Genomic DNA, 15,095 nt, shown 5'->3' with positions numbered 1-15,095 from the left:
CCTGTTCTAGATTAGCTTTGGTTTGATATTGGTTTAGATCCGACTTAATCGAGGTTTAGTCGTCGTCTATCTTTGTTTTGTTCTGCTTTCGTCCTGGTTAACTCCATGTCGTTCCTCAAACATAACATATTTTGAGCAAATGGAATGTTTCCTCTCCAATCTATTTCCTCATCAACCGCATCCCCTTGGTGTTTCGTGGTGCTGCAGTTACACTTGAAATAAAGACGTTCCTCTTCTCCCTCGGTCTGTGTTGTCATACTTTAGCTGCAGGTCTTATATTTGTTGTTGTGCGTGTCAATATATTCAGATTAGACTCAAATGAAGATGATGTAACTTGCAGAAACTCGCAGAGACAGATGCCTTACCCTGGCTGCCTCCTTTCTCTCCGTAACTACCCAAAACCTTAGCGTATACTGACAAATGTAGACGTGTATGACCTGGGAGTGAGGAAGAATACTTTTGCTTTATTGTGCTTCAGTTTTAGGATTGGATTTAGGAGGGGTTTAAATATACCAGTGTATAATCCACAGTTTAACCACTGCTTCATTCAAAAACCTTGGTTGCATTCTCAAACTGTCAGATATATTTGAAACAGAAGAAATAAGTTTGAGTGAGTTTGACAAATTGTGATGGAACAGTCGAAGTGCACATTGTTCACATGAAAATACTTGTTTAGTGGCTCATTACATGTGTTTTGTGACTGCTCTATTATTCATAAAAAGTGGATTGAGATTAATGAGTCACTGCAGACTGTCTGACATTCCATTTGACTTTGAAACGAGGTACCTTGGATGTAAAACTCTGACAATGACAACAATAGATAGATACATGTGGTCAGTGGGACACTTCCTCCCCCCTGGATGTTTTTCTATTAAACTTTAGTCATTTCCTGGAGTGTCTGTGAGTTTTATCGTGGCTGGTGCATGTGTCTGAGCAGTGCTCTGTTATTGTGAGTATCTCTGCATATGTGTGTGTTTTGTGTAGCAAAGGCACTACACACTTGTAGTAGAGCTGTCATTTGTCACTCATTCAAATTGTTTCTGGTGCATAAATAATAAAATACATCAATAGAAGCCTCCTGCAGGCTCAGCTGCATAAATAAGGGGAATAGGGAACATTTGTGAAGAAACAAACATAGCCCAGTGAGTTTATACCTACAGTGTGTCAATACATGCCTTTATATGAAATATTAATAAACTATTTAGGTCTAGGCTTGTTTCACCCCAAAACAGTTTATAATAATTATATGTGTTTAATATTCCAGTAAAAACAATAACCTACTAAAGAATTGGCTTAATTAATCGTTATCGAATAAATATGTTTGATGACGGCTTGTACGAGAAAAATAAATGTTTCACACACGTTTCAGAGGATAACCTTAAATGGCCACCTCGTTAGCTAAGTCAGTTTTTAGCCAGCAGTTTTGGTTTTAACTTGTTACAGACTGCTTGGGATCAGCTTAAATCAGACCCCCTCTAGCGCCCCCTTTGGGGGATAAAAAATATATCCACACCATCACAGCCTCGAGAAATGTTAAGACATGACAAAATAAAAACAATACAAATTGCAACTTTATAACCGCCTATTAGCCTGAAATAACAGTCATAATTACAGTTTAAATAGGCAAACTTACATTTATTTTCAGTGTCATTCAGACTGTTGTATTTTTTTGGTTTGAGCATGAAGCATTGAAGAAATGGCACAACACAAATATATGAGCCTCTCCCTCTGTCTCTTCTCAGCTGCTCAGGTCAGTCTCCTGTCCGCAGAGGGACAGAGCAGAATTGGCGCTTCATTGTGGTGATTGAGGCGTTTCAAGTAGAAGACGCACTCACGTTACTTCTCGTCTTTGTGGATCAGTTTTACCACTATGAGTCCACAACCGTCACACACAGACTGCTTGCTGTGCTTATGTTTTACATTTTACACAAAAAGCGCATGGAATCAAAGCGGAAAGGAAGCAAATGCTCATGCATTCTCTTCCCAATCCAAAGGTGTGTTAGTTCATCAGCTGTTTGTGCCCCTATCTCCGTGACCAAGAGACAGATTGACCACAAATAAAGATTGGCTGAATGCTTATTGGATGTTTTATGGATTCCAAACTGTTTCCAGAATTGCTGATCTGGCGCTTTATGTTGTTAATGATCTGGAGCATTCGAGTGTAAGTATTACTGCACAGCACACGGCACAGTTTAGTGCGGCTTAAGACCTTCTTAACACCTAATGTTTTAATTGTGTGTGAGAAACAAATAACAAAGCACATTAATTTCAAAATTTTGCCAAAAACAAAATAAAGAAAGAATGATTTTGCCAACGGGGGGTGGCCTGAACTGGACTGAAAATCTTTCTATTATGACATGCAAAAACTACATTTTGCATCTACAAATTTGAGGGCCATGTGTTGGGGTCCCCCAAAAATTGTAACAACATTGATCTTGATCTTATTTGAATACTAAGGAAACAACTACATCAATAAAATAAGGACTATGATAAAGTAATTGTTCATTCAAATATAAACATGGTTTGAACCCCTGAATTTTCATTGGGAGAGGTCCTAGGGACCTTTTCATATCGATAAGGAGTCCCTGGCTTCAGAACGTTTGAGATCCACTGGTATTAAGAAAGTTATACACCCTGAAAATCCGCAGTTTGTTCTTACTTTGTCGTTGTGTCGTCCTTGGGCAAATAGTGAGGTTCATAACAGAAACACATAATTAATTAATCACAATCACATTGAAATTGCAATCGCAATCTGAATGGTCAAAATTATTAATTATGTGTTATATGATATTTATATTGTGATTTGAAAACATATCCAACTACAATAATACATTCCTAAATCTTTGTAATTGTCATCCAGTGTAAACAATTTAAGACACATTTTCCCTCAAACTTTGAATGTCTGAAATGCGTATCTGATTATTAGAGCAGATCAGAGCACAGTGGACAGAGGCTGTTTGTTTGGGTGCAGTCCATCACACTGAGACCCATTCATACAAACAGGAAGTACACCAAACAAGAGGGTCCAAAATACAGGGTCAAGCTGGTTCCTATGAGTCCCAAGACCAGCGGGGCGTTTGTGCTGGGTCTGGACTCTGGACCAGGACCACATCCTAGGACTAAAACACAGTGCCACAGATGAGAGATATTATATTCAACATTCCCCATTCGAATAATATACGGTATCATTTTTTAATAACATTCAAATAATTCTGAAACCCATGAATAAAAATACAAGAAATGTCAGACTTCTCAAAAGTTCCTAGGGCTTGGTTGAAGGTGATCGATAGCATTAGCATCAAACGTTACATCTACTTATTTGTCTGGAGCTCTAATGCCTTGGTGGAGATCTGCTTTTATTGAACAAATAAATGAGTGATTTGGCTGTTTTGTGACATGCAAGTGTAGCCCAGTATTTACACAGTCCCCAGAGGAGGTCCACTTTATTACAGCCTCATTAGCTCTTTTAGCATCTGTGAAATTAGACACAACCATTAATCAAAAGGGAACAATGACTGGCCAATCACAGAGGAGTATGCAAATTAGATTCAGACCATAAAACTATAGGACAGACACAGGATTTAAGAAGAGAATAAGTAGACAACAGGAGAAACAAACAGCGAGAGAAATTGGCCAATCGGAGAGAGGTATGCAAATGAGAGGGTGTTTCTAAACAAGGACTTAACCAGAAGCTAATTACATGGATAATTAGGACAAACTCCTAATTATCCATTAGTTTATTAAGATTTCAACATCGAGTAGGTTTTTTTCTGGAGAAAGGTTGAGAATTAAGTCTTTATGCATAATTTACACAAAGAAAGAACTTTTTGGAACCTCTAAACATTAATTCAACAAAATAAAGTCGCTCTCATATATTTTTATTCGTCAAATTTTTAAAAATGAGTTTTTCCTAGTGTGACGTCATCAATTACAAACAGGAAGTGAAATTATAAACCAAAAAAATTGCTATTGTTGAATAACATTTTTACAATTTTGATCAAAATTCAAAATATATTTATCTTAACTGCATTTAAGTTCAATGAGTCGTTCTACCTGGCATGAAAAGGACTGAATCGTTACTAATTCTATACAGAAATAATTCCAGATCTTCTAAACCAGGGCCCAACGAGGTCCTAAACGTTGGTGCTAAACTTTTTTTTAGTCTCGCACATCATAGCACAGAACTAAATGTGGACTAAACTAGGACTAAACCAGGGCAGAACCATGTTTACATTAAGACTAAAAAAGTGATTACTCTTACTGATACAAACTTAAACCTAAATTAATTCCTTTCAAATATGTAAATGAGACAGACCATGTATGTAACTAGGGCTAAACTGGAGCTAAACTTGAATTTGACCCAGGCCAAATTAGCATATGAATTGACTCCCGCCCTTTTGGCCTTGGTCCTGCCTCCCGTCCATCAAACCTTTATCACCACAGTTACAGAATAATAAAGTGTCTATAAAGCAGATTTACCATATGTTAAAGCCTCAGCTGCTCCTCGATCCAGAGAATGGACCAGAAATAGCCCTCGGACCAGACCAGATCCAGTCTAGACCCGGGTTTTGTTTGGCTCTGATTTTAAACTATGAATGTGTCGTGATTTAGTGTTATGTTGAAGTGCAGTTTTCTTTCCTATCAAACAGAAGGTGCAGAGGCGGTGCAGAGGTGGGTCAGAGTGGCCCCGAGGCCCTAAAGCTGGAGGGGCCCCTGGGGAGTGGACTATTGTTATGGCCTAGGATGCGTGGAGACGACAAAAAAGCAATTATATTTTATAGGCGCTTTTATATATATTTACTTCTACTGCTGGTTATACTTTACTACTACCATTGCTACAACTGGACTGACCCAAAAAAAAGAGTCATCGAGCAAAATACTACTAGTACTAATACAACTACTACTACATTTGCCATTACACTACAATAAAGTGTACCTTGAATTTACTATTACGATTTCTACACCCTCTCCTAATAATTACTACTACTACTCTTCACACAACATTATTAGCCTATATTATTACCGTATTTTCCGAACTATAAATTGCACCAGCCAAAAAATGCATAATAGATAAATACATAAATAAATCAAACAAACATATAAGTTGCACTGGAGTATGAAATAAGGTTGCAAGTGTGAAAATAACAAATAATATCACATATAAGTAGCTCCAGAGTATAAGTATATAAGTATACATATAAGTATAAGTCGCACCCCGGCCAAAACTATGAAACTATACTGTAATGTAAATATAGTTTTCCACAGATAGTCCCAAAAATGAATGCTGATGGAGATAATATTGTAACTGAAAGCATTAGCACATGACCCACTTTCAAAGGTGTTGTAATTATCAGGTCTTATCTGGACGTGTATATGAAGAGGGTGGGGGAGGAGGGGGTGCGTGGGTCTCTCCTGAAGGGCCCCGGAGAGAGGATGCCGTTAATGACCTGGTCCCCAGTTTCCCCCGAGACCGTCCACAACACATGATAGAGCAGCGCTGTCCGACCATTTGTTACCATTAACGTATAGTAAAGACAAGTAGAGTCTGGAGACTAGGTCGGGACTCAACCAGGTCTAGACTGGGACTAAACTGGGAAGAAGAAAAATTAGTTTAAACAGGACGGCACCCTGAGGCCTGTAGAAACATCTAAACTAAGGCTTTATCAGAACATCATTTGGAAAACAAAACAAAATAGGAAAGAAGTTTGACTCTAATCTTACCGTATTTTCCGGATTATAAGTCGCACCAGAGTATAAGTCGCACCAGCCAAAAAATGCATAATAGAGAACAAAAAAACATATATAAGTCTTACTGGAGTATGAAATGCGGTTGCAAATGTGAAAATTTCAAATAATATCACATATAAGTCGCTCCAGAGTATAAGTATATAAGTATAAATATAAGTATAAGACGCACCCCGGCCAAAACTATGAAAAAAAGGTGCGACTTATAGTCCGGAAAATACAGTAAATAATTCTCTGTCAGTGGTAAAGTCCTGCGCCTGCTTGATAGAGGAAAAGGAAGAACTTTAGATCTAAATGTAACTTTTAATTTACATCTTCTTGTCTTGTGTCAAAATTATTCCTGTTTTTCCCTGTTTTTTTATCACATGAACTCAGATTTCTCCGTCTCGATGTGCGTTGGTTGAACATGTCATAGGTTTGTACTGCTTATTCTACTGACACTGAACTCGGCGCTTCAGCAGAAACAGAGGGGTAAAAATATTGATTTTTTTCCAGCTACATAAGGCCATGGGTCAGACTAAATCGCCATTTCTCAGAACGTGGTTTTAAATATCTATTTGTGGCACGCTATACACCACGGTAATACGCAGAAACGCCGCAATGTATCGTATGATTTCTGACCAGTATTTTCAGATAATTTTCAGGGTTTTTCTGACACGATGTTGAAGATGGTAAATCAGGACTAAACCTGGGCTAAACCAAAGACTAAACTAGGTCTACTCAATGGCTAACTCAAGCCTAAAGTTGATCTAAAACAGAACGAAACAAGACCAAACCAGTACCAAACTTGGACTTTTGAGGACACGCTTTATTCTTGACTATAGATGTTGTTTTCTAAATTGGATGCTTGAATATATGAGATAGATCAGACAGGTTGAGAGATTCTAATCCATATTTACTGCAGCTAAAGTGAGGCAAACAACAGTAAAGGTGTGTTGGCCTCCTCCTATAGCCCCAGCAGAACACAGAATGGAATCCAACTGTATTGATTGTGGCTGTTCTAATTGCTCAGGGGTCAGGGCTAACAGGAAATCGACTTAAACACTGTCTGAAGGCTGAATATTCATCTCAACATGGCAAGCTTATTGAAAAAGAAAATGTACGACAATAATAGACGAGAGACGTTTATTCAGGAAGCGGATGGGAAAGCCATGGTTATTTCAGAATTTAAGCCAATTAACTAACATTGTAATGATAAATATATAAAAACAGCTTCGGGGTTAGCGTCTGAAGGAATGAAATAGAAGTTCTCCTTTCAATACTGTGTCCAAGTGTCATCTCATAGTTGCTTTGTATTGAGCCCAGAAGTAATCAATATTTGTCGTCTGTGATTGGATAAACAAATGGTACATATAGATTTTCTGCTGTTATTAGTCTGTAGGCAGTTTGATTTGTTTAGGGTGAGGTCTAGCTGAACCTGGACTAAACCAGGTCCAAACCAGGACTAACACAGGACTGGTTTCATGCCTCTCTAAAATAGAACAAAAACAAAAATAGGGCTAGAAATGTCTCTTAAATCATATACTAACCCTGGATTAATCAAGAACTTAACCAGGACTAAACCAGGACTACCCAGGACCAAAACCAGGACTAAACCAGGTCCAAACCACGTTGCTCTGTGTTTTAGTCCTGTTGTGATCACAGCTGATGTAGTGGCGTCTGGGGCCCCTCATCGATCTCTGTTGGTCTGATGGATGAGCTGTTCGCTCTGCAGCTCATTAACCAATCACAAGCAAACAGGAAGTGATTCATGATCTGAACCCGCCTACGACCCATGACCCCTCCCCCATCACACCATCTGGGTACATGTGCCTGTGGACATTTAGAGACGTTTCACCTGTACATGTGTCTGAGGACATAAATTTTAGAGACGTTTCACCTGTACATGTGTCTGAGGACATTTAGAGACGTTTCACCTGTACATGTGTCTGAGGACATTTAGAGACGTTTCACATGTACATGTGTCTGAGGACATTTAGAGACGTTTCACATGTACATGTGTCTGTGGACATTTAGAGACGTTTCACATGTACATGTGTCTGTGGACATTTAGAGACGTTTCACCTGTACATGTGTCTGTGGACATTTAGAGACGTTTCACCTGTACATGTGTCTGAGGACAGTTAGAGACGTTTCACCGGTACATGTGTCGAAGGAAATTTAGAGACGTTTCACCTGTACATGTGTCTGTGGACGTTTCCCCTGTCAGGATGACCCACAGGCGTCGGTAGTAGGGCCCCGCCCTCCACAACAGGGTGAAAACGTGGTGTTGTTTTTTGTGTGTTTGTTTTATGTTTGTTTTTGTAGTTTTTCTTTGAGGGGAGCACAAGGGCTGCTTCAGCTGCTTCTGTAGGTTTAGAGATGTTTCATTTGGATTAATTTCAAACTTTAACGTCAACACTTGATTAGATCCCTGGGGGGCAATTATTTTTCCGAAAGAGGCAACCTGGAAATACATCCATCCACACAGTCTATAAAACAAAAAAACATGAGGATTAAAAAAAAATCAAAACAAATGAGGATAACCAACCAAACAACCAAACCCAAGACATCATTCAATCCTAACCTCCACCTTTCATATCACTGTGAGTTAAATGTGAAAATAAGCTGCTTTTCCTTCTTTCTAATAAGATATTTGGGGTGTGTGAAAGGTCATGGACTGTGTCTGCCCTGATTGGATCCAGTCGTCTCAAACTCGATTGATTCAGGAGCAGCTCTTTTATTACACGTCCAAAATGTCACTGCCTTATTAAATCACAAGGTCATTTTCAGCCAATCACGTCGCTCCATTCCCGACACCCTCCAATCGGATTCAGTTACAGGGGGCCGAGGCTGAAGGCGGTGATAAGGTTAGACACTGTCATTATCACACGTGAGAGAAGAGACCGGGTTTGGATCTGATGTATTTATATCATTTTAGACCTTTATAAAATTAGCTCAGTGTTGTTTTTCTCTGTTACTGTCCAGCTGTTTAATGGCTCATATTTTGACTTCTTTTTTTCCAATTCTATTTCGATTTTTCAAAACATTTAACACAAAAACAGAACACAAGAGAGAGATATTCAAATTTGAATAAAACTAATGCACTCAAACTGCTTTTTTTTTTTTTTCCATGTTAACATTTGGACAAAAAGGGCTAACTCTGCTTACCGTATTTTCCGGACTATAAGTCGCAAGTGTGAAAATAACAAATAATATCACATATAAGTCGCTCCGGAGTATAAGTATATAAGTATTAATATAACTATAAGTCACACCCCGGCCAAAACTATGAAAAAAAGGTGCGACTTATTGTCCGGAAAATACGGTAGTTACACCTTGAGAAATCAGTGCTACAATAAATAAAAATATATAAAATAAAAATAAAGGCAAAATCCTTGAGCTATTATTATTATTATTAGGCCCGAGCGCCACAAGCTGGCGAGAGGCCTATTAATCTCGTAAGGCCGTGCGAAGCACGGCTGCGAAAGTGCGCACGTAGTGCGCACAAAATCGAGCGCGAAGCGCTCGCCCACTTCCAAACACTCACTAACGCACTCCTCCACTCATGCACGCCCCGTGCATACTAATTAGTTGTAGGAAAATGGAACATTACCGTTGTAAACGGGCGAAGCCCGTGCAAAAGTTCGCACTAAACGAGCGGTCGTCATCCCCATATAAAGCACTCATTTGCGCTAAGTAGCTCACGAATACGTTCCCCATCTCTTGCATGTTCCGTGCATATAAGCATGTAAGGCAAAAATTGAACATTATTACTGTATAGAGGGCCAAAAACACAAAGTGGGCGGAGCCCACTCAAAATTATCGAAAGTACCCGTCAGTGACCAGGGACCCACACCATGAGGTAGGAAAGCGCGAGCGCTTTCCGAAAATGTATAGTTTATGATATTTGAAAAATGGGAAACATTGTTTTCGCATCGGAATATTATTCTTTCTTTCTTTCTTCTTCTTCTTCTTCTTCTCGGGACCAACCCCCCTATTTTTCACCCAGTGAACATTGCCGTAACGATGACCGAAACCTTTCATGTTATTCCAATGGGGAAATCGCCAGAACATGTTTACACTTTAGACTTTCACAAACTCCTCCCAGGGCGTCAGCCCTATTAACCTGAAATTTGGTGAGACTCATCTTCAAGACCATCAAAAGTTATCCACATTTTCATTCAAAGAGTCACGGTGTCTGTGCGGCAAAGCCGCACATTTTGCCAAGAATTCAAAATAAAATAGCTTTTTGATGGTAAAACAAAGGGGAGAAGATGTGACAGCGTCACAGATTCAGCAGTAGGCGTAATAAAAGGACAATTGGGGCGCGTTAGCGCCCCCTCCTCTTGCGGCGTGGCGGCGGTGTGGCGGCGGCGTGGCGAGGGCCGATCATTGCCGCTTGCGGCTATATTTATTATTATTATTATTATTATTATTATTATTATTATTTACTATATATATCATATTACACATTATGTCAAAATCTCATCTTGTCCAATCACATATTTAAAGCATTAAAATGATAATAATAATAATGTATAATCTTAGGTTTTCCATGGTGAACGGAGGCAGCCCAACAGTAGCAGTTTTCAGTTTGTGTTCCTTTTAAAGTAAAATTTCAAGATATTTATAAAAAGCATAAGAAAGCATAACGATTGCAACAGATTCCACGATCGAGTGGTTTCAACTCCAAATCTCTGCTGGAATTCACACTCTTTTCTGTTCGAAGTCAAAGCATCTTGAGAGTCTTTTGAATTCTTGGGACACTTCAGAGTTCTGACAGACGCTTGAAAGTCCCTCCGCACTCCTCTTCTTCTGCGCCTCTTCCCCCTTTCTCACCCTCTCACCCTTTTCTCTCTCTCCTCTCCACGCTCTCCGCTCTTCATACATCTTTCTCTTTTCCGTTCTCTTTTCTTAGCCAGTCCCTCCCTCGCTCTCTCTCTTCTTTCTCTGCTTTTATATAAGAGAAGAGACAATTTCTTCTCTCCTTTTTTCTTTCTCTCCTTATTTCCATCTCCCTCTCTCTCTCTCGCTCCTCTCTCTCTCTCTGTCCTTTCTTTCGGTCTGTCCTCATTATTCTACTTGTTTGTAATTTCTTTATGTTCTGTCTATCTCTTCTGCATCTAAAATCTGAGAATTTCAAAGATGGGTCCATTCTCTCTCTCTCTCTCTCTCTCGCTCTCTCTCTCTCTCTCTCTCTCTCTCTCTCTATCTCTATCTCTCTCTCTCTCTCTCTCTCTCCCTCCCCTCTCACTCTCTCTCTCCCTCTTCCCTTTCTTCCCTCACTCTCCCTCTTCCCTTTCTTCCCTCCCCTCTACCCTCTACCCTCTCCCCTTTCTTCTCTCCCTCCTTCCCCTCTCCCCTCCCCTCTCCCCTCCTCCCTCCCTCTCCTCTCGCCCCTTTCTTCTCTCCCTCTTTCTCCCTTCCCTCCCTCCCCTCTCAACTCCTCCCTCCCTCCTCCCTCCTCCCTCCTCCCTCCTCCCTTCCCTCTCCTCTCTCCCCTTTCTTCTCCCTGTCTCTCCCTCTCTCCCTCCCCTCTCACCTCCCTCCTCCCTCCCCCTCCGCAGACAGTGAATGACAGGGGCGGACCTGGGTCCTGTCTCCCACCTCTTTCCATACCTGTAATTAAACCGCAGATAAACCCTAAATTATGTCACTTGTTTTTCTCCACTTCCTGTGTTTTTCTCGTTAATTAGCCCACAGTTGTCGTGGAAACCGCCTTGTTCGGCTCGCTCACTTTTTAAAACGTTGCAGAAGTTCAGTCTGGGGTTAGAAAAACATTTTTAAGACGGGAGCGTGGTTCTGGACAGAAATCTGGACCGGACGCTTTAACAGATTTTCTCGGGGGCTGTGGGCGGGTCTCAACATTTCAAAGCAAATGGTGATGTACTTTGTCTCTTATTGCTTGTTTGCTTTTGGAAGGTTGAATTTTAAAAAACTATAGCCCATTTATGAACATATCAAAGTACTTTTATGTCTTCTAGTTCAGGAAAAGGCCTTTCATATGAATTACTATTGTTAAAGTAGTAATACTATTGTTGCCTATAGATTTTAAAGGCATTGTGTTGGATGAGAACCTTAAGGGAGCAATTACCAGACATCTTTAACCAATCAGAAACAATGTTGTATGAGAACCATGAGGAAACAACTGCCATGACTAAACCATACAGTTGATTCTCTGTCATGGTTCAAGGGAGAGGGAGAGCACGTCGAGGAAACATGTTCTTCACTGAGGGTTCAAAGGTGATGGGAAAATAAACAATCATATTATTTATCATGATTAATCACAAGAATCCTTTTTGGTACATTTCGTATTATTGTGATAACTACCAACACAGATAACCTCCAGTACCAGATTGTTCAGAAAAAGGCAACTTATCATCATATTTTTCTCTTCGATCGTTGTTGTTTTCATTTAAGTTCAATACTAGTTGTTTAAACATGTACTGTATTTTCTGGACTATAAGTCGCACCAGCCAAAAAATGCATAATAGAGAAGAAAAAAACATATATAAGTTGCACTGGATTGTGAAAATAACAAATAACATTGCATTTATTATAATTATATTGCATATAAGTCGCTCCGGAGTATAAGTGTAAGTATAAGTATATGACTTATAGTCCGGAAAATACGTCAAATGATAATAATCCACACTATCCATTTTTGTCAGCAGCACAATAATTGATGTGATATCATTAATTGCAGTTACAATAGCCATGATAATTGTGACTAAAAATATAAAGATCTTCCATGCCTGATTTACTTTGAATATCTTATGGCTTTATTAAATGCTGGATGAGGTTTACTTTATTGACTATAAAATCAAACACCAACATCTCTACATCCATCTTTACCAATCATCATTATTGGGATGTAATTTCTCAACTATTAAACCACAAATCATGACTTAATTATTTTGCATTGGGCAAAGTTTGAACCCATTTATTGTTCTGAAATACATATACTTTATATTTGAAATAAGCAGTTCAAATTCCTGTGCCTGTTGTCAAATTGTAAATATCAAACTTCATTCAAGTGTCAAGTGTGCATATTTCAGGCGCATTTTGGGTCAAATGCTCAAACAAACAGAAGAATTATGTTCAGATTTGTATTCACTGTCTTACCCTGCACCGGATTTCCCCATTTTACTGTATTCGCTTAAGTTGTTCTAAATGATTTGGCTGGAAATATAGCTTTATAAATGATCCTTCCAAACACTTTGAAAATCTTTGTAATACCCTTTAAACATATATCTATATTTCTGTATCTGTAGCTCCACCTGTCTCCCTCGTGTACAGTGATGGAGACAGTGTGCAGTGATGGCCCGAGGAGAAGGAAATCTCATTTGTTCTAATTCAGTTGAAGCTGTTTTGCGGCTGCTGTTTTTATCGTTTTGATCTGATTTGTGGAACTAACCTGCCGCGTGTAACCTGATCACAGACGGGGTTTTATCAGCGGAGAGCCAGGAACCATTTTGAATCAGTGACAAAGTGAATGGGACTGGGGTGAAACAACGAGGTCCATGGGGGAAGATTGGAGCAACTTTAAAACAACTTAATCACAGTAGTAACTGAATTAAAGAAGTGATTTCATGAGTAAAACTGGAATTCAGGCGTCCAATCCAATATTCTGCTCAAATGGTACGTTACCAGATTAATTAAGGTTTTTTTGACAGCACATAAATACCCTATTTACCGGACTATAAGTCGCACCTTTTTTCATAGTTTTGGGGTGCGACTTATACTTATATTTATATTTATACTTATACTCCGGAGCGACTTATATGCGATATTATTTGTTATTTTCACACTTGCAACCGCATTTCATACTCCAGTGCAACTTATATATGTTTTTTTCTTCTCTATTATGCATTTTTTGGCTGGTGTGACTTATACGCCAGTGTGATTTATATATAATAATAATAATAATAATAATATAATGTTTTTCATGCTAATAGGAAGTTGTAACACTCTCTTTCCTCACAGCTGTTGTTGTCCTTAAACTAAAAGTAAATTCAAAAATAGTGGCTGACCAGTGCCACCATATTGTACCATAATATTCTCTGTCTTCATAAAGAGCAGGGGTCCGGTCTGTGTGATGTGATCTGCTCAGTAAAAATATCCTCTGGTAAAAATAGCCTGGACAAACTCCACACTGTCCCCGTCTGATGGACGCTAACTATCCCTCAGTAGTATGTCCGTTAGCTTATCTACCTGATCCGTGTCCGTATCGCTAACCGTTCTCTTTCTGTTTATGTGTCTGCAGCGATCTCCTGATGAAGACAGCTGCTCCTCTTCCTCTCCTCCACACACCACTTTGAACAGGTCGGGACAAACTTTATTTATATTTAGCTGATTTGTCAAGCTGTTTTATTTGAGTTTCTGGGAACAATATTTTGGATGCAGTATTGAAATTGTGTTTGTGTATTCACTTTTCAAGTTCCTCCCACTCAGTTTTCTCTGATTGGTCGGATTTGTGAAGAAAGTAAGACTGAAGTTGGACTAACACGATAATCAGTTAATTCAGAGCTTCTCAAAGTGTGGGGCGTGCCCGTTTGAGGGGGGCGTGAGACATTTGGAGAAAATGTGCACATGCGTGTCAGACGTGTTTTGAGCGACAGAAAAACACCCAACACATGGTTAATCTCCAAATATGAGAGAGCAGGGGAAGAGTGGGTCAGCCTGCCTCTGTCCCTCCTCTGTCCTTCCTCTATCCCTCCTCTGTCCCTCCTCTGTCCCTCCTCTGTCCTTCCTCTGTCCCTACTCTGTCCTTCTCTGTCCTTCCTCTGTCCCTCCTCTGTCCCTCCTCTGTCTCTCCTGTCCTTCCTCTGTCTTTCCTCTGTCCCTCCTCTGTCCTTCCTCTGTCCCTCCTCTGTCTCTCCTGTCCTTCCTCTGTCCCTCCTCTGTCCTTCCTCTGTCTCTCCTCTGTCCTCTGTCCCTCCTCTGTCCTTCCTCTGTCTCTCCTCTGTCCCTCCTCTGTCCGTCCCCTGTCCCTCCTCTGTTGTCCTTCCTCTGTCCCTCCTCTGTCTCTCCTGTCCTTCCTCTGTCCTTCCTCTGTCTCTCCTCTGTCTCCTCTGTCCCTCCTCTGTCCTTCCTCTGTCTACTGTCTAAGGTGAAAACATAGAAACACATGGTCTACAATCTACAGTCAACAGAGGAACAAGGCTTGTAATATGAATGAAAGTCATACTCTTGAAATAGTGTCTTCTCCTTGAAACACTGTATTTACAGCAGTGAAGCACCAATTCTGCGTGAACGCTTTTTTCTCCCAAGGCCAGAAAAAGAGTTGCTCTGAGAAACTCTGAGTTAATGGGTTGATTGAATCAGCAGATTGATTTGTAACGGTCTGTATTGGGATTCAACTGTTT

The 15,095-nt window shown here is 39.9% G+C and overlaps 1 protein-coding gene across 3 annotated transcripts in view; it reads left to right on the top strand.

Moving 5' to 3' along the window:
* Nucleotides 1–15,095, top strand: part of plxnb3 (plexin B3) — a 109,947-nt gene that overhangs the window by 22,348 nt on the left and 72,504 nt on the right. For 2 of the 3 annotated variants that reach the window (XM_072449391.1, XM_072449393.1), the window contains exon 2: nucleotides 13,994–14,052. The gene's annotated coding sequence lies outside the window, so the exon portion shown is untranslated. Of the gene's footprint in view, nucleotides 1–11,545; nucleotides 11,609–13,993; nucleotides 14,053–15,095 lie in introns of those variants that run through there. The other variant, XM_072449392.1, reaches the window with a different exon arrangement.

This window comes from Eucyclogobius newberryi, unplaced genomic scaffold (assembly GCF_026437365.1).
Source record: "Eucyclogobius newberryi isolate DKJ021-1_F unplaced genomic scaffold, fEucNew1.0.hap1 SCAF_17, whole genome shotgun sequence".
Taxonomy (NCBI): Eukaryota; Metazoa; Chordata; class Actinopteri; order Gobiiformes; family Gobiidae; genus Eucyclogobius; species Eucyclogobius newberryi.
The sequence above is the reverse complement of the archived record's forward strand: the minus strand, read 5'-3'. Positions and strand labels throughout refer to the sequence as shown.